The following is a 24,071-nucleotide window of genomic DNA, read 5'->3' as shown; positions in this document are numbered from 1 at the left end:
CATAATGTGTTTTTCTACATTGCTAATGGCACTTGTTTCATGTATGTATCCAGGAGGGGTCACCAACATGGTGCCTGTGGGTACAAAGAAGACCCCAGGTCCAGATTGACACCCCACAGAGTTTTGTTGAATTTTGTTTGTATAACTAATCCTTAAAAATGTAAACACTGACATATATTTATAGAAATGGTACTATTTTATTACTGTTGCTGGTACAGCTGTTGTCCCATTGTTCTCTTGTCCCTTTTGACTTCACTTAATTGTTGATATTTATGTTTCCTACCTTGTTAAACCAATGTTGATAATTATCAATCCATTTTCCTGACCGCTTAGTCCTCACAAGGGTCGCGGGGGTGCTGGAGCCTATCCCAGCTGGCTTTGGGCAGTAGGCGGGGTACACCCTGGACTGGACTGGTTGCCAGCCAATCGCAGGGCACACAGAGAAACAACCATCCACACTCACAAGCATGTTGATAATTATTGTGAGAAATTACTAACATGTTGGGTGTCTTCACATGGATACATATTATGAATTATTATTAACATATAATTAGCCCTTCATATTAATGAGTACCCAAGAAGTTGCTCTCAGTTTCAAAAAGTTGGTGACCCTGGTGTACAGACTTAATAATCCAACAGACAAACACAAGAATTACATTGTGTTCTTGACATTTTCATTTATTCATTTAATTTAATTCATTATACTGATTATGAGGGATGTAACAATATCCAAACATCACGATACGATATCACGATATGAAGGTCACGATACGATAATTCTCGCGATATTGTGGGGAGGTTGGCGGAACAAAAAATGGTCACAATTTTGTAAAAAAAAATGAGCTCACACAGGAAAAACAAAAAGACAATATTGTGCTTTTGTACATTACAGTTATGCCTATACACAACCTACAATCGCTAATAACACTTAATATTGCAAGCGCACATTGAGTTCCTCCACATATTGACTCGGTTCACAACCATACTACGTGCCCCTTCATCTGACCATTAGCGTGGATTTTAAACATACAAGGGCCAAAACATGCCTTGTGAAAATTAAACTGCACCAAAAATAAAAATACTAGCCACCAGAGGCTGCTAGAACTGCACAAATGGAAATCAACCTGACTTTTTAAAAAGATGTCCTGCTTTTAATATCGTGACATGACGACGACGATATATTGTGACAGTTTTAATGTCGCGATATTATCGTTATCGTAAATGATCCCTCAGGGCAAAATTTTATTTAGATTCTGCTTTATATTTTTTCTATATACCACAAAGAGAAGCTGGCAACACTATAACTGCATTGCAAGGAAGCGTGTGGTTGTTTATAACCTGAAGACAAGCTTTGTTAAATGGGAAAAAAAAATAATAATAATAATGGTTTTATGTTCTTTCATTCCTACTTTCACATGGAGCTCATGGTTCACTGTTGACGCTTTAGTACCCTACCACTTAAGTTGGTATCCCATTTTCAGGGTGCTGAAAGATTATGTTGCACACTGACTATTTTGGTACCCTTTACAACTTAGGACAATGAAAACTGAGCACCATGGTGGAAACTAGAAAGAACGGCAGAAAAAGGAGCGAGAGGGACAGGCGAAAGTCGATCCCATGTGATCTCATCAAGCTGAGTCGCCAGCAGCAAGCAGACCAGCAGGCGGCTGAAAGGAACACCCGTCTCACCTTCTTCCCCCCACGCTCCCCCCACCTTCCATCTTACAAAGAGCTCACGCCGAGCGAACGATTGGATCAACTCTCAACCGCGCCCTCTCGCCTGCAAAGCCGCTTGTTGACACACACCAACCTACACGTGCCGCCGGTTGTGCACGGGTCCAGCATGTGCCAGTCATGTGACCATCAAGGTTATTATAGTTAATGAAAACTAACAAAATAACTAAAACTAAAATTAGCTGGGTTTCCATCCAGCCATTTTTATTCACATTTTCTAGAAATGCAAAAATAAAACTGAATGGAAATACTAGAAATTAGGGGTGTGAATTGCCTCGTACCTGACGATTCGATCCGTATCACGATTCATAGGTCACGATTCGATTCGATACCGATTAATCCCGATATGAATTTACATGTCGATTGTTGCGATTTTTTTACTCAAATTTAGAAAATACCATTCAGTAAACTTGTACATGTACACTGTAAGATTTGTATGAAAATGTATTATTTATTGATCTGAAACGTCAGTCTTATAACTGTAAGCTACTGTATTTAACAAACAGGTTGTAACCTTTTTCATGTTAGAAAAGCATTGAAATAAAATATTAAGGCTTAATGTTTCATTAATATCACATTCTTCCATGCTTAAGGTGTGAAAGTTAGACGTTTTGTTGAATATTTTTCCATCAAAAATGGATGTTAAAAAAACCCGATTCGGCTGCCTATTGAATCGATTCGAGAATTGCGTGCTGTAGTATCGCGATATATTGCCGAATCGATTTTTTTAACACCCCTAATTAAGGTTATTATAGTTAATGAAAACTAACAAAATAACTAAACTAACAAAATAACTAAAACTAAAATTAGATGGGTTTCCATCCAGCCATTTTTATTCACATTTTCTAGAAATGCGAAAATAAAACTGAATGGAAATACTAGAAATTCTAAAAAAAAAAAAAAAAAAAATGCGGGCGGGAGAGGGAGTGGGGGGTTGGGTTATGACGAAACCGATTTTTTTTTTTTAATTAATTAAAGAAGCAAATATTTATGCTATTATTAATGGAAAACAGCATCAGGAATTACAAAAAGCAAACTCATGATGTCATCTCACGGCGCAATTGCTTCTTCTTCTTCTTATGTTAAATTACTGGTGGATCACATCGCTATGGCGTATACCGCCACCTACTGGAGGTAGAACAGATGGAAAAGCGGGCATACATCGCAAGTCAGTTTGGCACGTTTTCAGTTCAGTCCTTTAAAAATTTTGAACCGCGCCCAATTAACCTGCCATGCATGTCTTTGGAATGTGGGAGGAGACCGGAGTACCCGGAGAAGACCCACGCATCACGGGGAGAACATGCAAACTCCACCCAGGAAGGCCAGAGCCTGGACTCTAACCCGAGTCCTCAGAACTGGGAGGCGGACGTGCTAACCACTCAACCACCGTGCTGCCCAACTGTAATCATATTGTTCCGAAAAATAGCACAAATGCAAATTGAACGCGGCAAGACTTTGCCGGTATACGTTCCGGACATATTAAATCAACCTGTTTTGCATATATATTGTTCCCAGAATGCATTGCATGGCGCAGTTAATGATGTTATAAGGATGTTAATCCTTGTCATATCTATTTGTGTTACCAGTAATTGAATTTGTGTCATATTTAACACGTTTATGTAATAATTAAACAAACCGTAGTTTGTGTGTAAAATAATGACATCCAGGACGACGATTCCCCGTACAAGTTGCATTGCTCATCTGAGGACTGCTTGTAAAATTACAAATCTATATGCTTTGACTGTGGGCGGCTGATCAATTAGTACGACATTACAATTTTCTTTTCTTTTCTTTTTTTTTTAAACTTTATAAAATCATCTCGCGGGCCAGATTAAACCCATTTGCGGGCCTGATCCAGCCCGCGGGCCGTATGTTTGACACCGCTGCTCTAAAGCATTATTGTTACTGCTCTGGTCTGAGCTGAAATACAGCAAATCAGCAAATAAGGGTGAAAAAGGCAAGTTTGTCAATGATGAAATGCAAGTTTGTAGGCAATGACCACATTCACACTACCTGCACATATAGAAATATGGAACTCCTATTTCAAGCTAAAATTACTCATGTAATAAAAACTCAATAGCATGGCTGGAAGAAAGAACAAGCATTTTGCCTGGAAGGGATATTTCCTCTTGGTTAAATAATAGTTATTGCTGCGCTCCTCCTATGCCGTGCGTCTTCTGATCTTCTTTCATTGCTCTGTGACGCGACTTCATTGCTCAAGATTTTCCCTACGGCAACGACGACCATTTAGGCCATCTGGGAAGTGTCAGAAGCATTATGATAGCACACACATTGAAGGGGGAAAAGTCACATTGGGACATAAAAAGTCACTGACGCATATCATCGTTCATCGAGCTTGTAAATTTTCACTGTTATGTCTCATAGACAACTAAAACGCACAAGCGCATGGACACACGTCAACAGTCATGCTCAAAAGTAAAGTAATAGCAATGCATCTGTCTATACATCCGCGCACACTCACTCATTTCTTCCACACTTGAGACGTAAGACGGACTACAGTGATTGCAGTCATGCAGGTCTGAGGGCCAGCCAGCCCACTTCCTGTATGAGCTTCCTTTTCCCAGTAGGTCATGAAGCCACCGGTGAGCCGAACCCACCCATGACACAACATCTCCAGTGATATTATTACCATTTCATTGCATCACATGTCTACGCACTTTGCCGCACTCGTGCTCGCTCTCAGACGTCTACACTCAACAAAAGTGCACACAGATGCACATCGGAGTTGAGTCATCGATCAGTCACAGCAGAGTGTTTGTCTCAGCTCTGTTAAAAGCACGCCGTTTAACTTCTCGGACGAATTGTTTCTGCTAAGTCACTGCAAATTGAATATCAGTCAACATGAGCTCCTATAGGCGCTCGTTCCATTACTGGTCGATGAAGATGTCAAGTCGACAGAAGCGAACGACAACTTAATGCGGTTTGGTCAAACAATGAACGTGAATAAATTCTGCTTGCCAATGTCAGGATGTCAATTGAACTCATTCGGGATCACCTTTGCCCCACAAGCACAGTGAGTGGAAGCAAATCTTCTCAACTGGCTCCCTGTTTTTATATAAAGCCCAGCCAGGGAAGTGAAAATAGAAGGACATATCCTCTTTTTACAGCTAAATACAGCTTGCTTTTTTTTTTTTTCTTGGTCGGACTTTCTATTAGATTTTTCAGCGTGTCTTTGTAAGATTTTGTTCTTTTATTCAGAATTTGTCTGGTTTGAGGTACTTGATGTTGGGACATGAGATGGCCCACGGGTGTTTGATGGACTTGAAGTCATGAGTCAACCCAATAAACATACAGGAACCATAAACTCCCGTGTATAATACAAACCCGTGGAAAATACATCTCCCAAAAATCACGCTTAAAAGCATTTTTTTTTCTCTGTACCCATTAAGGGTGTCACGATTTCGATTTTTTATCGAAATCGATCGAAATTACGTCACGATTTCGAGCATCGAAATAGAAGAGAGGACACACGATTCGATGCCCCCCCCCCCCGCGCCCGCCGCCACCGCCGCCACCGCCACCTCCCAGGAAAGCAAATGAGACGCAGCCATTCAGCTACTAGCTAACGGCACTTGTTAGCTGACTTCTCCTGCAGTCATGATGGCAAGCGCGGACAGACACAGCAATGGTGCTTCAAGCCGCTCCCGCTTCTCTCGTCACCAGTTTGGAAACATTTTGCGTTCCCGGTGAGTTATGTCGACAACGTTCACGTTGTCGATAAAAAGACCACAGTTGCAAGATATGCTATGTGCGCGTACTGTACTCGGCCACGGTGTTACGCCCGGCTCGTCAAGGGGAAGGGAAGTAACACAATAACAGAAAATATAGAGTAGATAAACACGGGTCGACTTTAACATCTGAGTAGTTTTAATTGAAATTTCAGGCAGGGGTTTGACAAGGGAGTGAAAGTGGAAGGTGAACAAATAATAACCGCATTTGACAGAACTGACAGAACGGAGGAGAAACAACAATAACCAATAGGGGTATAATACACGGATACACAATAGCGTCGCGCTGGCACAGTCGTCCAATCGGAGTGTCGCGCTGGCACAGTCGTCCAATCGGAGTGTCGCGCTGGCACAGTCGTCCAATCGGAGTGTCGCGCTGGCACAGTCGTCCAATCGGAGTGTCGCGCTGGCACAGTCGTCCAATCGGAGTGTCGCGCTGGCACAGTCCTCCAATCAGAGTGTCGCGCTGGCGCATTCAAACTGAAGTACCATTATACGGGCACCAGCCGACACAAACACACACATACATACTAGGGGAGCGGAGCCGGCGGCGGGCCCGAGCCGCCAGCCGTAACAACGGGAAACACGACAAACATGACGGGACATTTACGCAGGCATCACAAAGATTTAGATTTATCAAATTCAACTAGAAGTGGGAAAACAACGGTCCAACCAACTATTTCATCCTCATTTACAGTGAAACTTCCACACACTTCAGCTCGCGCGAAACGCCAGATCCATAGGTCTATTTATAGCAGCAGACCTGCAGCCTTGGAAAAACCTGGATTCAAACATTTAATTAGTGTACTTGAACCACGCTACAGTATGCCCAGCAACTGTAAATGTTGGGATATAGTTTGTTCAGGCTGTATTTGTTCCATGACTTTGGATACAATATATTTTTTGTTGTTGTTGCACATTGCACATTATTTTAAGAGGAACGCACAGCACACTGTTGTAACCAAAAACAGTCAATAGATGGCAGGCACCCACTGTGACTTTTTGTTTTTGTTTTTTTATTTTTTATTTTACACTTCAGTAAGAACAAGACGGTTAACTTTATATTGTAAATAAATTCTTTGAATTTGATCATTCCTGCCTAATGTCAATTATCATATATTACATAAATTTACACAAAAATAATATGGAAATTGCATCACCTATATGTAGCCGATCTTTTGAAATAAGATTTACTGTACAATGAATAGAACCAATGATCATAGACTAGCCTTAGCCTACAGAAAGCATATGCCTCTGTGTTATAAAGTGGGGGAGCGGAAAAAAAAAAAAAAAAAAAAAAAAATCGAAAAAAAATCGAATCGTGACCCCAAAATCGAAATTTAAATCGAATCGTGGAGTTGGCGAATCGTGACACCCCTAGTACCCATGCATAATAAGCCCCAATAGTTTTACAGAGATTAATATTTTTGACAAGTAATTGGTTGCTAATTCATTTGAGGATATCAAAACGGCTCATTGTTTATTCTCTAATAAAAGTGAACCAATTTTGTTTACTGCTAACACCGTGTAATTTTCTGAATTTTTGATTTTTTTTTTCTGAGATTTTAGATAACCCCCCCCAATAGATTTTGATTGATGAAACAAAGTGATGCCAGCCTAAACACTGAACAACAGCACATTAGAAAGCAATCCGATGGCTCTCACCATCTTTCATGCTTAGCTGCTAGCTAGCAACGAGCCGCTAACGTTGGAGATGCTAAGCCTGGAGCCGGCGCTGACTGCTGGCAACAGGCACTGTATAATGCAATGTCAGCGCAATTAATTAGGTTTTTTAGCATCCTTAATAGGAATGTAACGATATCCAAACATCACGATACGATATTGTGGGGATATTGCCGATACAAAAAAAGGTCATAATATTATATATATATATATATATATATATATATATATATATATATATATATATGAGTTCATACTAAAAAGGAAAAAAAACGGAATGTTGTGCTTTTGTACGTAACAACAATGCATATAAAAACGTACGATCTCTTACAACAGTTAATATTGAGGCACTTACTTGACTCGGTTCACCAGCATATTATGTGCCACCATTAGCGTGTATTTTAAACATACAAAGGCCAAAACATGCCTTGGGAAAATTAGACTGCACTAAAAAAAAAAAAAAAAAAAAAAAAAAAAAAAAAAAAAAAAGCCACCAGAGGGTGCTAGAACTGCACAAATGGAAATCAACCTGACTTTTTAGATGAGCTGCTTTTAATATCGTGACATGACGACGACGATATATTGTGGCAGTCTTAATATGGTGATATCACGATATTGCCGTTATTGTTACATCCCTATCCTTAATTAGCAATTGAACTTGATTTCAAGATGACGTGTTGTCGACACAAAAAACAAGTCAAGTCAGTGGTCACACTGCCGGGAACAACTTCAAAATAAAAGTGACCAAAGCACTAATGTTAGCGTGTAACTGCATTTGGAAGGATTTTATTTTGAAGTTTGGCTATGGCTTTGTGTTCCGCCATGGATAATATTTTGATAGCAATTGTTGCTGCTTTTAGCTTTACTTTTTACACACAAACATCATTACATAAATTTGTACAATTGAACATTAAATAATCGTGTTGGGATCTAAGTACACCTTTTTCTAACATCTATAAAATGTTAATGTTTGTAAATATTTTTTTATGAATAAGTGTATAGTACGGTGGGATATTTTGGATCATTTATATTATTCTTGGGATTTTACGATATGTATGACTTTGGTTGTTCTTGTTTTGTTTCAGTTTTCACATGCCTGGCTTGCGCACCATTCAGCTTCGCGTATTCTCCCTTCCAGACTTCTGACACACCCACAGTGCCGAACTTGGAAATTTGTTCGCAATCATGAAAGAGATGTGACTCACTGAAAGCGGGGGTTGGCTGTAAATCATGGAGCGTGGAGTTTTCCGAACACTTTCGGCCATTATAGAAATACTACTTGAAAATATAGCATACTAAATATGGAAATACTACCCTACATGTGACTGAGAGCATGTGCACGCAAAAAAATAGGATATTGCCTCACTACAGCTCAGACTTTTAACTAACATAGGTGGGTCTGGAATGCAAACCGTGCGATAAATATGTTGGAAACAAATTCCTGTAATATTAAGAGCAAAAAATAATTTTGGCTAAATTATACAGTGGTGAAAAAGGCAACCAAGTGAGAACAACCCCCCCCCATCTTTCTCAGCTGGCCTCTGCTTCAAATTGCCTTCTGATTTTCTGCCTCATAGAATATTCACACTTAAAGGACCCCGTGGGGTCTGGGGACACGTGTGTGCACGCGAGTTAATTTGCGGTACAATGGTGGGGGGCATGTTGTCACCCTATACGGAGAATTAGGGGCTGTGTGTGCATGTGAGCGTGCGCTGCCTTCTGCCGACACAAACACAAAAGCCATCCAACTGTCCGCATGGCCCAGGGGAGAGACAGAGAGGGACTTGGGGGCTGGGAGATGGATGGTAGTGGGGGTGAATGGGACACGCAGAGAAAAAAAAAAAAAAAAAAAAAAGGAAACTGCAGTGTTAAATGTGCAGCCTGGGGGTGAAGGGTGAGTGCGAGGGGGGAACGCAAGAGGACACGAACAATAGATGGTAGAATGACTCCGTACAGATGGCTCAAGGAAAGACTGACATGAGCCAAATTGGAGCTAACGGTCAAAGCGGGTTGATAAAGGTCACTCGGGACTTTTGCGATCGTCCGCCATTTCTTTTCATTCGCGACACGGGACTTGTGAGGACTTACGATTACTCGTCTACCTTCCTTACACTGACATTAAACAAGCTTATTCAGATTCACGCTTAGAATTTAATGAGATCAAACCCATTTGGAGTTTTATGCGCAAGTAGTAACAGGATAAAATCAAATGTCAGTGAACGCCGCACAGCTCTTGCATGAAAATGTCTTTTAGTAGCAATAAAAGACATTTAGGGCTTCATTTAGAAAACCTTGTTCCAAGAAATCCATATCTTTGCTAATAATGAGACATTAAAAATATATCATTCTTAATAGCACACTGGCTTGTAATAAAACACTGCGGTTAGTGGTCTAACGTTGGTGGAGCAGCCAGGACACCGCCTATGTTGTGCCAGCACTAATGCTGTGCACAGTGCTGGTAACAAGCGTTCTGCATACAGTAATAAATCAGCCAGTCTTGATTGCTATATAGCAAGACATGATGATATAGTGTAACTGTGGTTGATAATAAATATAAAATCGCGTCTTGAGACGGAGTGCACTACTTGTTTGCAAACAACATGCACTGTCGATTGAAGTGTCAACTAGTTTATTGTCTAAAGGAGAAAATGATGTAAGATATCAAAGAGCAATTCTATTCAAACATGAAATTTAAAAATATTACGCTTCACACATTTATGATTGTATTATTAGGGATAGACTGAATAACTCATTTGCTTCCAATAACGTGTAAATACGTTTTTTTTTAATGTTCTAAGTGTCCCAAAGACGTATTTATACGGTTTTTTTTTGCTTTTTTTGTTTTGTTTTTTTATGGTAGTTATTACACAAACGGCCAGCAGGTGGCAGCAGAGCAAAGGAGATCAACCAGGGCCATGTAGAAAAAAAAAACTCAATTACTTACGATTTTGAATAGATTTGTGAAAACTGATGAAACTTAGCTCTCTTCTAATGCTAATTGCTGCAAAACGGAAGCAGATAGAAACATACCTTTTTTACTGATGAAAGACTTTAATCTTTCTTTTGATAGGTTCCATGCTTTTACAGCAATAGAACACAATATTCTGTGGGCCTTGCAAAATCAGTCAAAATTCAGTGAAACAGTCGGGAGCGAACGGGATTGCTTCTGTGAAAATGGTTGGGAGTGAATGAGTTAATGGCCGGTCCGTTTATCTGCAGAATTTTGACAAATATTGACATCGGCCTTTAAAAATTAAAAAAAAACAAAAAAACAAAAAAAAACAGACAGCTGGTAATGAATCAATTTAAAACTTAACTTCATTTATGGTATTTACATTTTTATAGTAGTAGAATAGTATTTATAAGAGGTGCTGCCTACCCTGGGAACTGTGCACCTTCTGTTTTTGTTTGAAATGAAGAGCAATATAAGTGATAAAAATTTAAAAACTTCATTTAACATAGAAAAGAACAGAGAGCTATTTACTTTTTTTAAGATATGCTGATAACCGTCAGAACTGCCTGAACTTTATCAGAGTGTTAAAACAAAGATGCCTATTGTTTAAGACTAAATATAAAAAATGAAAGTATGTTTAGTAAATCTGAAAAAAATTGCTCTATAGACCTATGCTTAAAGACAATTCAGCAATAATAAATTTTAATATTTGCAATTAGTATTTTCATTTAAATATTTTGACAATTTTTTTTCTTTGAATGAAAGTGAAGATCGGCTCCAAATATCGGGACCTTCTTGACTACTAATAATTGGTATCAGGATCTGCCCAGAAAAAAACAATATTGGTAAATCTCTAGCTATTATTCTGCAGTTATAACTAATGTCTTAGTCAAATTGTGAGGAATGATTGACAGGGCAAAATAACAATCAATATTTGCCCAAAACATTCAGCCTTTGGCTAGAAAGGAAAAAAATGTCAAGAAAAAAAAAAGCCCCCTAGAGCGACAGGTCATAGGTCACATTAAAAAGTATTGAAATGATTTATCTTGTTCTGATTTTTATTTTATATCAGAAAAACGTTGAACAGGGGTGTGTAGACATTTTATATCCACTCGATGATGCGCCAGTAAAAACATTCCTGCATGGTTTCTATTTCAATATATAATCAACTCATTCATTGTTAAGAATTTAGTCGTAGTGTAAACTGATTTTTGATTAAATGTACATTAACGCCACATCGTCAGTTATAGGAACATTCAGCAATCAATTCTTCTCGAAATTTGAATTGTTGGTTTCACCATAGCCCATCAGTAAAAGGTCACATATCCATTCTATAGTATAACAAGGGAAGTTGTCCTGAATTTCTAATAATCACCGCCAATTTATATTTACCACAACAACTCACAAGAAAATTACAGTTTTGTTCTGTGGAGGGCGCCTTGGAGCAAAGAGTAGCAATGTCTGGAATCTGCACTCATGTCAGGTTCTTCCCCATCCAGGCATCGTCGTATTGTACGAAAACAAAAGTAAGAGCTTATTGACAGACACACCAAGCGATCGTCTGCCTCTTACGTGCCCATCGATACGCATGCGGGCCGATGGGAGGCTGGTAAATGGAGGCGGCGGGAGGTGATCCGCTGCTTCCATTCACCCACTCCATTAAAAACACAAACTTTCCATGGCTCGTTACAGGAAAGCATTAGGCCTGAGTCACGGTCTTACATGTACGTCACTCACACTGTTTGCGCTCTCTCTCGTTTCGACTCTTCAAGCTTGTTGCGGCATCTCGAGGAGTATCCCCAACTCTGCCGTGTATGTCCATTTGGCTTCAGACGCTACTGGAAAAAATTGCTTGCGAACAGCTCGTTTTACACGGAACTGAGTCTTATATTGTCAATTAACCGGGCTCTGTGGGCAATAAATAAATAATAAAATAGTGCTTTCCTGAAAATGAGGACAAAAGAAAGATGTCAACTCCTTTGGCATATACGCCTGGAAAAATTCTGTTCACGAAAAAAGCCTTTACCTACAAAATCCGTGATCTTGATTTTGATTTTTTTCCAGTACCGGTATCAAACTCAGAATTCAGGGATGGGCGAGTACCAACACCAATACAATACCTGCCCTTATTTCAAGGTATCGGCACTCGCACAGTCGTGGCCGTTTTATGGACATGAACTAGAATTTAGAGAAATAGAATATTTTAGGCAATTTTAAAGGAAAATGGCTAAATTGGGATATAAAGGATTTTCTTTCAAATTATCTGTTATTGTTTTTCTTTTTTTGGACTAATTTTGCATATCAAAAGTACTAGTGGTATCTGTACTTTGTATCAGTGACTAGTACTAGTGGAGTACTTGTACTGGTATTGGTCTGAAAATAAAGCGATATCAAACGTCCCTTGTGTCAACTAGGGACTGACCTAATCTGCTGGCCCATTTAATATTACTTATTTTAAATTGACAAAAAACTGGTGGATTATTGCATGATGTTTGCCCATTGTTTTATTTACACCTGAACACATTACAATATAAAACAAAGATAATGCCATTCAAATATAATAATAATAATAATAATAATAATAATAATAATAATAATAATAATAATAATTACCCCTCACAATAAATCAGCCGATTTCTGCTGAGAGAAAACTCTGTTGCAAAGTTAAACCATTATTAAGGAACAAAATAATGTAAAACACGCAAATGTTCTTCTAGTAATTCATATCAATATTGTTAGAAGCATTAAGGGACAACATTTAAGTATTTTTATCAATTAGAGATATTTTTACCTAATCTGCTGATAACCTTTAATTGATTATCAGAATTTTATTCTGCAAAATACAGCATCAGAATCAGCATCTGAAAAAAATTTAAAAAAAAAAAAGCAGTGGTTGGACTGGTCGTGCACTCGTGACAACAGCAATATATGATGATGGCCTATTAAAACTGCATGCCAGACTAGTAGTAGTGTGTGTGTGTGCGTGCGTGCGTGCGTGCGTGCACTGGGGGCTCCCAGTATACAACGTTTCTACTTCGTAAATCCAGATTTGCACATAAAACGGGCTGCCAGTGAAGTCCTAATCACAGTAAATATTTTTATGAAAACACTTCCAGGGCATGAATGTAAATTATGCAACAATCCAATGAAAGCATATAAAGAAAGTGTCCTCAATTGACTTTGTGGATAGATTCAAGTTCAGAAAAAAAAAAAAAAAAAAGAACTTATGGCAGTTTTCATTTATTTTTGGAGAAAACTTGCAGCAAGAGGACCAAAAAAAATGCAATTTTATTATTATTTTCCCCCTTTTACTTATTTAAACTTGGCTTTGTGTTTTTATTGGGGAGGAAAATGAGAAAACGATCTCCCCAAATGTATTCCAGGCACTTCATCTCCAAGTGTCTGCCCTCTAACCTCTCCCTCTTTTCTCATCCCATCTTTGCTCATCTCTCCATCAGACCCGCCCCTCACTCACTCCCCACCGGGCCTTTCCTCTCACCATCTTTTTTTCAACCCACCGCCAGGCCTCCGCTTTCCTCCCCTCCCTTTATTCTCGCCTCTTCTTCCCTCCTCCACTTTCACCAACAGCTGCTGCTCTGCTGCGTCTGTCGCTGCTGACCTCCCTGAGCCACGTGCCACGTCCTCCTTGCAACGGCCCCCAGAGAGCCTCGGTCATTAACGCGCATGCACACGCACACACGCGCTATGCATGCACACATGATGGGTGGATGTGTCCCCTCGCAGTTCAGAGCCTGATCACATGGCACTCATTTGTCAATTAAATAGCCCACAGACGGCAAATCCTTCAATTTAATGGGCCTGGATGTGTGCAGAAAAACTGTAATTAAACATGGTCAGTTTCAAGATGTGATTAAAGCAAATGCAAACGAATCGCTAGTGATCCATCCAAAACTAGGGGTGGGGAACCTCACGATACGATATGTGATACAAAGCTCACAATAACGATTATCTCACAATATGGTTATCGATAAATTAGTCAGGTAAATAAGTCTACGATAAAACTAAGCACGACATAAACTGATGTTTTTTTTAAATGAGAAAATCGTTTCTTTTTGTACCATTCTTCGCCTGAAATTTCCGACTAGCAGCCCGCCAAGTAATTGCTCAATATGTATTAAACAATGGAGCCGTTATAGCGGCTGTATATGAACTCTTTTACTGCTTATAAAATAAATAAATAAATAAATGAATAAAAAATAAAAATTAAAAAAAACACAGTGCCAGCCGATTTCAAGAATTTTAACTAGGGCTGTCAAAGTTAAAGCGTTAATAGATTAATTAATCACAGAAAAATGTCGCATTAATCCCGTATCAACGCAGATTAATCGCACTATTTTTTTCGACCGCACTTGATCCTTGAACGTAAACGCGGATGGTTACATTGAAGGCTGGCAGGTCAGTGATGAGGTCAATAGACGGCATTTTCTACGCCTGTTGTTCCAAAATGAGCAGGGTGACTCCAGTTGGTGTGCTCGGTGGTAAATTTTGCTTTAAAAAACACCCCGACGGGACTTTAGATAAAACAAAAGTAATTTGAATGTATTAATTAATTAATAATTGCTGAATTGCACCCAATTGATATGATGCTGTTTTGTTTCGAGCAATACACGCATTCAATTGCGTTTAATCAATATTTGCAAATGACATTCAGATAATAAAATGCGTTAATGTCAAAATATTACGGTATTTTCTATTTATTTTATATTAGGCGAATACGCAAGTAATTTAGCTGATTAATCGTGATTAATCAAAATTAAAAAGTAGGATTAATCAGATTAAAAATTTTAATCGTTTGACAGCACTAATTTTAACTCATCTTTCAAGGCAAACAGAATATTGTGTGCTTTTACTACATGAACATGGTGGGTACCACATGAAAGATCGCATTCCTTTTTCTCATGGGGGTGGAACAAAAAAAAAAAAAAGTATGTTTCTACTAGTGTTGTTCCGATACCGTTTTTTGGCCCCCTATACCGATACGATGCCCAGCCTTGCAGTATTGACCGATACTGATACCGATACAATACCGCTACTTAAGGTTTTGTTTCCTCAACATGAAAAAGCTGTCCTGCCATTGGTTCAGAGCATTCAAGGGCCAATAGGATATCTTAGATCGGCATGCAGTGAACACGTCACATATCAGTGAATGTCGTGCACCAGCAAGACACAAGATGCTTCATCCAAAATCCTATATTAGCGTTGGAATTAATGGTATCAGCATGTTACTTGTGAGTACTCACCAATACCACTGTTTCAATGCAGTATCGGCACCTCTGCCGATACCAGTATCGGTATCGGAACAACACTAGTTTGTACCTGATTCCCTTCTTGAGTAATCATCTATCTAATCAATCTAATATCCACATCAACGTAAGCAGCCAAGAGAAATACACTGTTGGGAATAGATTAATAAAATTTCATTAGCGTGATTATGGTAAAATCAATCAGGGGTTGTGTTAGGCTTGTCTTATCACGATTACGCTTCCAGTCATTTGGGGAAGGCCCTTTTCTATTTCTGTTTCAGTGTGACTGCGCCCCAGCGCAATCAACTCAACAGCGCACCTGAGGGATCCAGATAAATATTAGAGGAGAACAATTACGTGCAGCACTCCTCACACAAGCCGAGCCGACATATGGATCGGAGGTGCGAACTCTGGACTGGATCGTGACACAGCTCACAAACACACGTGCAGATAACATGAGACGACGATAACATTATCTTCATACATGTTGGAAATGCCGCAAGACAAGATACACCAATAAGACACGATGCATCGTGGAAATCACTCAGTAAGCTTAACTCTTTTAATTGATGTTAAATAGAAGGGGGGGGGGGGGGGGGGGGGGGGAATAGTACAAACAAGCTCGAATGAATTAATGAAGCTAATTAATAATCAATGTGTGTTACCAGGATCATTTCATTTATTCAGAGCACATGGAAATGACTCATGGTTTCAGGTGCACGACCTAGTGCACGATGAACTTCATCAAATAGTGATGATACTCAGGATTCTAGTCGACGTCATTGTGTTGTTTCGCCTGTTCAGGTGTCCAGGCTTGCTGTAAGGTGAAAGGTCAGTCAGATAGAAGATGTGGAAAGGAGCGCAATTGATGACAAACATCAATAAGAGCACTCGGGCCTACGCCAGGCTTAAACATTTGTCACCTGTGAAATCGATGAGAGAACATCTGACTTAAAGGGACAGTGTGTAGATTTTTTGATGTTTCAATGTTCATTTTAAAAAACTATTACTTTTAATAATGTGCAAAAAAATATGTATAATATATTCTGACATCAACGTATATATATATATATATATATATATAGAATCTTAGGGATAGTAATCGCTAATTATATTACCTACATAAGTCGCACTGCGCCTAACAGGAGGCTGACATGTTGCGCCGCCATCTTTCTACGACGGATACGCGTAGGAGAAGAACTTTAGTGCAGGTGTGTCAAAATGCACGAGCTTCAAACTCGTGGCATTCTATTAGGTCACCACTAAATGGAACTAAATTCTACACACTGTCTTTTTGAGTTTAAAAAAAAAGAAAAGTTTATTTAGTTTGAAACCCACAGCTTATTAAGTCTTTGACCGCCAAAAACGTTTAATAACGATTAGTAAAATCACGATGTATGCCGCCATAAAAGTTAAATGATTTTTTATTTTTTTAATTAATTTTTTTAAATCAATGGGCAGTGCAATATCTATGTGCATCGCTCCCTGGTCAATGGGTTGTGGAATCAAAAACACTCACTAACTATGGCCAGCAGATGGCAGCATTGTATCTTTTCATTGGGCTGACGGTGTATGGAATTACAAAGAAATATGATGGAATCGAACGTTTTCAAGGATGGCGTTAATGATCAAAGCCTTTATCATTTGAAAGATTTTTTTTTTTTGATAACGTGTAGCAGTAAAAGAGTTAAATCCATCCTGAATTGTGTATATTTGGAGACGTTTACACCCTTTTTCCCTCTTATGCTAAAAGTCTAGTAGCTTGACAAGCCACACCCACTTTCTTGAAAGACAGAAAGTTGAATTTACTCCTTATCCGCCCACTGCTACTGTTCACTCAAGGACTTACATTTGAATATTACGGTATATATTTCATATGTATGTCTGTGTCTACAACTCTCCCACACATACGTCCCACTTTTACAACGACACGTCCGCTCTTCGCTGATTGGATCTTTTCACTGTCTATTTAGTAAGGTTTTCCCCTCCTCAGAAGTGCGCTTCATGCCAACAGTGACCAGACTCATCCGGTCCGGTTGCTAATTAGCAACATTTTGAACTTTTGTTAAGTTTTAGGTTATTTCGTTTAGATTTTTTTTATGTATGCTATGTACATGATGCAACCAGTGACCAAAAAAAGAACAAACTGTTGCATTTCAGTCCAGTGGGAGCACTAATGCCCAATTCACACTGACTGCGGAAAGGACGCGGTGTGTTTTCCGTACGGCTTTCGCATGGACTGCAATTCATACCGCGTGCCTTGCGTGTCCGGAAATCTGCACCCGCCATACCACAAGATCACGTGAGGTTCACACTGGAGAGTTGAGTTCATGCGATAACCATGTATATAGAGTCCTATTTGTAAACAATAGCCACGCTTGTCTGTTGTCAAATCGATATGATTTTTTTGGACATCATTTCTGGGACTTCAACCATGTCTCTTCTACAATGGGTACGTACGTTTTGTGTTTAATTAAATAGTGTTATTTTGTCATGTTTAAATTTATTCTGAGCTGATTTTTTGTCTTAAATGTCCGACTCATGTCATTCTATGTAACTAGCTAGCTTTCCTCCCAAAAAAAACGAGTTCACAGTCTTATTTTGAAAAGTACCGGACTTAGCTTGACGCAAGACGCCCGACTTCCTGTCCGGCTCGTGTCATTTCTTCAGCTTCATGCATATCCGGATGCGGGAAAAATAGAACGCTTGCGGAAACCTTCCGCATCGCCGCATTCATTCCGCACCACACCGCAGCTGGTGTGAATAGACACATAGACGTGAATGCGTTCGATCCTTGCAGCGTCCGTACGGAAAACGCACCGTATCCGTTCCGCAGCCAGTGTGAATTGGGCTTATGGCGGATTAGGACTGTTTGCCAACAAAAACAGTGTATATTTATGATGTGCAGGTTTATTTGGATACATTCCAAATAACGATCCAAGCATCACAAAGTTCCAAGGTAATCAGCTGAGTTGAGTTTTTGCACAATCTTGCGCACAAATTACACCACACTGATGGAAAGTATTACCTCCTTGTGCTTGGCAGAGATAATAAATCAAACAGAGATACTGGCATTCATGCAAAAGCGCAAACATTTGGCTTAGAGCGCAAACACCTCTCCTTCATCTCCAAGTCGTGCCGCAGCAGGTCATAAAGTCCGTGTCAGCATTTACAGGAGCCGTCAACTGGGAGCTTGTTATGTCTCCCATTTCCTGTATGTCACATTGCGAAGACACCCATTTAGCCCCGTCACATTGGCTGACACGCACGCTTTGGTTGTCACACCATGTGACCGTGTCAACAGCCGAGAGGTCTTCACCTCCCTCCACTGCCAACAGCCTCAAACAGATTCATTGTTTTCTCATTTTGCCACTTGACATTTTTGCTTCATTAAGTGTAACATGGCCTCCCAAAAAACATCATCACACACAGACAGATCATCAGGGAACTGTTGTGCATACTTTTGCAACAGCCAGCCATGGATAATGACCACACTGACTGCAGACAGCTAACAATGGGCCTCATTCACCAACACTTGTTTGTCGCACATTGCTCGCTTAAATCCAATTTAGGCGTAAAATGTGTCAATTATTTCTGATGTAAAATCATCATCCAGACACTCATTGGAATACTTAGGATTTGGGGGGGGACGAAAAAGCCAAAGATGCTCCCACAAGTGCACAAGCGCGAGGAGCCAAAATGGCGGACCGGTCGTAAACGCTGTAAAGTCGAAACGCCTTAAGTCGAGTGCGCCTTAACTCGGGGACTCCCTGTATATCGAGAAAATATCGATATCGCAATATTGGCCCATGCAATATGCATATCGCTAAGACATGCAATAAGTTTCATATGGCATTTTATGTTTTTAGCTGAATTTGACCCGTCAGCCGCTAACTAAAATGACATTAACATTAACATTATCAAGGGGTAATTACAATTAATTAACTAAGAATACATTGAGTGTGCTTCATTAGATGATAAAAATATAATTTATTTAGGTACATGTTAAATATTGCAATAATATTAATGGCTATATTCAGCAACTATATTGCATATCGCATGTTTTTCCAATATCGTGCCTTCCAAGTTCACTGCCACCATACTTCACTTGTGTTGGAGCCATTATCTCAAAGGGGACTCGGAAGTAATAAGGCAATGAATTTGTAAAGAGGTTAAGATTAGTTAAGTTTAAATAAGCACCTATCCAAGTTGAAACTTTGTGTTAGTTCTGCTTTGTTTTGAAGGTTTGACCATAGTAGTAATTTTATGTTTAGTATGCCCCCACTGGCCAGGTATGGCTACTGCATTTAGATGTGTATACTTCCTGCTGGGTAAAAGGCTTAAAAGCAAGATGGCTGCCTTAGCTCAGGTGTGTGTGTGTGTGTGTGTATGTGTGTGTGGGAGGGGAGACAAGCTAGGCAGGCCTCTCGGCTTGATAAGGTTTTTCAAGCATGAGTCGCATTATTCTTTGACTATCATTTGATATCCTGTTTCAAGCCAATGGATTAGTATTGTTCACATATCACCTCTTCAAACTACCCAACATCCGTAACCCGGTTCCTGACATCATTGCCCGACCAAACAATTGATGAGTCAATGCATTGAAGCCCTGCTGAGACCTGCACTTGTCTTTCAATTAAGAACACTTGAAATCTGAGAAAAATGGCACAAACAACTTGTATCTCAAAATTTGCTCACAAGTCAAAGCAAATCTGTTGAAAAATGTAAATTGGGTCACTCATAATTTCAAGGCACGACTGGAAAATGGGTGGGGGGGGATGGCTGTACTGATATTTAAACGAATTTGGTACTATAAGCAGTGTAAATCCATCCTTATGCATTTTAGATTGCCGCCATGGTGAAAGAAAAATAGCTGTATAGGGAAAGGCGTGTACCAATGTGTCTGATTTCAAGGTAGTGGTACTCGCGATGGTAGCCGATACGGCCACCTTCTTGTGGCAGTTTTACAATCAGGAAATAGAAATTAGAAATGATAGAAAAATACCATTCATTTTGTTACATTTTAGGGAAAAATGCTTTCCTTAAAATGTTCCCATTGGGTTTTTTAGGGTGGGGAGGGTTGTGTATCAAAAGTACGACTGGCTTGGTGTCGGTCAGTGTACAAGACACAGCATTCTATCACCACATGGGGAAATCACAAAGTGATAATTGTAGGTAAATTGTGAAATATAAGAAATGCCCCAACATGGATTAGAGTAGGGGTGTTAAAAAAAAAATCAATTCGGCAATATATCGCGATACTACATCGCGCGATTCTCGAATCGATTCAATAAAAAAAAATCGATTTTTTTATTTTTTTTTATTTTTTTAAGAGCTCAGAATTGTTCATTCGGTAGTCTTACCGATTCAACGTCTTATCATTATTGCCTTTTTTTTTGTGTGTGTGTGTGTGAATCGATTTTTAAACTTTTTTAATGGAAAAATATTCAACAAAACGTCTGACTTCGGGTTAGGATTCACACCTTGAGCATGGAAGAATGTTATATGAACGGAACATTAAGCCTTAATATTTTATTTTAATGCTGTTCAAACATGAAACAGATTACAACCTCTATAAGACTGAAATTTCAGATAAATAAATAATACATTTTCATATAAATCTTACACTCTACAAGCTTACTGATTAGTATTTTCTAAATTTGAATGAAAAAAAATCGCAACAATCGACTTATAAATTCGTATCGGGATTAATCGGTATCGAATCGAATCGTGACCTGTGAATCGTGATACGAATCGAATCGTCAGGTACTAGGCAATTCACACCCCTAGATTAGAGTGAATCCAGCCACACAGATTGAAGGACGTAGTGGAGTGGGCTTTGGAGGAGGTGACGAATCGAGACAAAAGCTAAGTGAGGCTAAACAGTGTAGGCAGCCGATCCTCAGCATTTTACAGCAGAGCCCCTTGCCCAGACGCACTTGAGTGGGGGCACCAGCCTGCAAACTAATCTGCTTTAATTTGGGATTAGAAACTGCGCAGGTGTCCGTCTGTCCCACCTCGCTCATCTCCATGTTGGTCTGTCCCTCGTGTCATTTATCAATTGCGTGACGACAAAAGACTTTAGGAAATTTGACGAGCTGATTTTGTTTTGTGTAATGTTGGTGGGCAGTAGAAAAAGCTCGATTTTTAGCGCGCGATTAATGACTGCTCCTTACTTGGAAAGCCTCTACTGGGGGAATTTCAGTCGCAACGTAGCAGACACGTCCACGTCAAAAGTTAGCAGTAATAAATGTAATAATAATGCATATATTTGTGGAGACTGGGGTCAAGTTAAATTTTACAATTTTAAAAATGTGCAGAATTTCACAAGTTACTTCATGGTAAAGATTAGATAGCTCTTAACTGTCGCTAACATCTTACAAATGTAATTATGCCATCTAGTGGCACCTCAACACAAATCAATATCACACTCATTTATTACAGTACATCATTTAAATTTAAACTCAATTTTATTATTATGAAATTACTGTATCAATGACTAAAAAATGCAGCCAAATTTCTATTAGTTAAACATTTTTCCACTTTTATGTTAACAAGAATGTGAAAACTTAGAAAAAAATATTTTATTGTACATTTAGAAAATCTATAAAATTAGTTAACTATTGAAGTCATGAGATTAATTAAAATTAAAAATTTTAATCACCTGACACCCTTAGTTTAAACAAACAACCATACAAAGTGATAAACACTTTTGTCACCAGATTTTAGACCAAGAAACTCAGGACAGCAAATTCAAAGACTTCACATTCTTGTACCAAAGAATAAATCTAAATGTAAAGACTGAAGTTATACTAATAAACTTACTGTTATGAATTTTTCCTTTTGAAAACAAAAGGTCCCGTTCCAAATACCTTGATATAGTATAATGTTTCCATGACAACTAAAGACATACAGGATAAGCACTTCACGCTGACACACATAGGCAGACAGCCATGCATGTCAGATCTAAGTCGGAAGTAGGCCTACATGGATGACGTCTCCACTGTAAGCGTGAGACTGAGAGTGGGAATATAGAGACAAAAATAGGACCAGAATAATGAGTGTCTTATCATCTCCTGCATCGTTTCCATATCTCCTCTGCAGCCTCCTTCTCCTTGACAGAAGCAAAATGCTTCCCTGGGGCCGTATAAAACACATCACGCCCAGGAAGTCTTGCTAGCTCAATCAGGTTGGATGCGTGTTCCTGCTACTTTCCTTTCAAATTCGCGCACTCGCAACTCTCCAGTTACACCCACCACCTCCGGTGTCTTTAACTTATTCAAGACGATCACCAAGATCTGTTTCAGACATAAACAAACCATCCTCGGCCCCCTGAAGCCAACTGATGCTTTTCTTATGGCATTCTTCAACGCACTGCCACAACATCTGTCATTTAAATATAACAGCTGTTCTTTCCTAACCAAGACATTGAGAGAGGAAGAATGTCGACCAAACACCCCGCCGACTCCTCCTGCCCCAGATCCTTGCCAAGTGTCGAAGTAAAAAGGAATAAATAAGTCACAAACCTATGACAGAAGTGCACTGCTATGTGAGCCTTATGGCCTCAATATCCTTCACACTGCTTTACTTCTTTCCCTTTCATAAATGCAAATATTCTTCTACCGATCTATTTCTCCTTCACACACATTTGCATCCCTGAAAGCTCAACTTGTGTCATCCCCAACAAGTGGAATGATTTCTCTCGCTCGGACTCACACAAGCAAGGCAAAAGGTGCTGACTAGATGACACAATACAGCAGCAATCTCATTATCAACACGGTTCTGTCCACACCTGTATGTAAACAGATGATGTGTCTAGAAATAATACTTGCATGGAAAAAGCAAAATACAGGAACAATAAAAATGGAAACTTGTAGGGGGTGTTCGCCAAAGGTTTGCGTCTCATTCACAAAGCGCGCACAGATGGTGAAACTCCTTACGAACCGTTACACAATGTGTTTTTCATTGCGCCAGTATTTCCGCACATTTAAACGGGCAGCAACACGAAATATCAACTAATTGGAGCTTTTAGCCGTGTTAAAATGCTAATTCCTCACCAAACACATGACCAAAGTGATATTTCCCTCCATTTGCCCCTCTATGAGAATATTCTAGGTCATTCTGCTCTCCAAGCACCAGCCCCTCCCATCCTAAGAAAAAGAGCCGGTGCTCACTTTGTGACGTCATAAGGTGCGAACCCACCCCTGCACCGCCTCTGCTGACGAAACGCACGCCCACTTTCTCTGAGACCTCCATGGAATAGTGACAAAAGTAGTAATTCAAAGCAATGAATTAACCTTCACATTTGCAATGCCAAAGTGCAATGACAATTAGCTGTCTTAAAATCCCACAAAGGTTCTGGCTGACACTTGTGTAAACTACAAGTATCGCACTATTGAATCTAACTTAACGAATAGTATAGTGATAGATTCGTGTTCTTGCTCTGTAAGCAGCAAGTCTCTGGTTCGAGACCAGCTCAGTCAGGAGAGCCCTTCTTCCCTCTTCTCCCCTCCTCCTCCACAATTTCCTGCTCCAAGGAGCCATTTCAAATATTTATTGAAGAATTGATTCAGAGGATTCAGAGGAGTGCTCAAACACAGAGTTCCAACAGCAGGCTGCAGTCGGCTCTCCGGGAACGCCGCAATTACATGGGGAGAGAGGCGGGGTTTTACTTAACCGGGCGTTTTA

General features: G+C 39.5%; 1 protein-coding gene across 1 annotated transcript in view; it reads right to left on the bottom strand.

Moving 5' to 3' along the window:
* LOC144016805 (SPRY domain-containing SOCS box protein 4-like) overlaps positions 1-24,071 on the bottom strand; it is an 89,415-nt gene that overhangs the window by 52,005 nt on the left and 13,339 nt on the right. The window lies entirely within an intron of this gene.

Source organism: Festucalex cinctus, chromosome 1 (assembly GCF_051991245.1).
Source record: "Festucalex cinctus isolate MCC-2025b chromosome 1, RoL_Fcin_1.0, whole genome shotgun sequence".
Lineage (NCBI taxonomy): Eukaryota > Metazoa > Chordata > Actinopteri > Syngnathiformes > Syngnathidae > Festucalex > Festucalex cinctus.
Note: the sequence above shows the minus strand (reverse complement) of the source record. Positions and strands in the feature narration are given on the sequence as shown.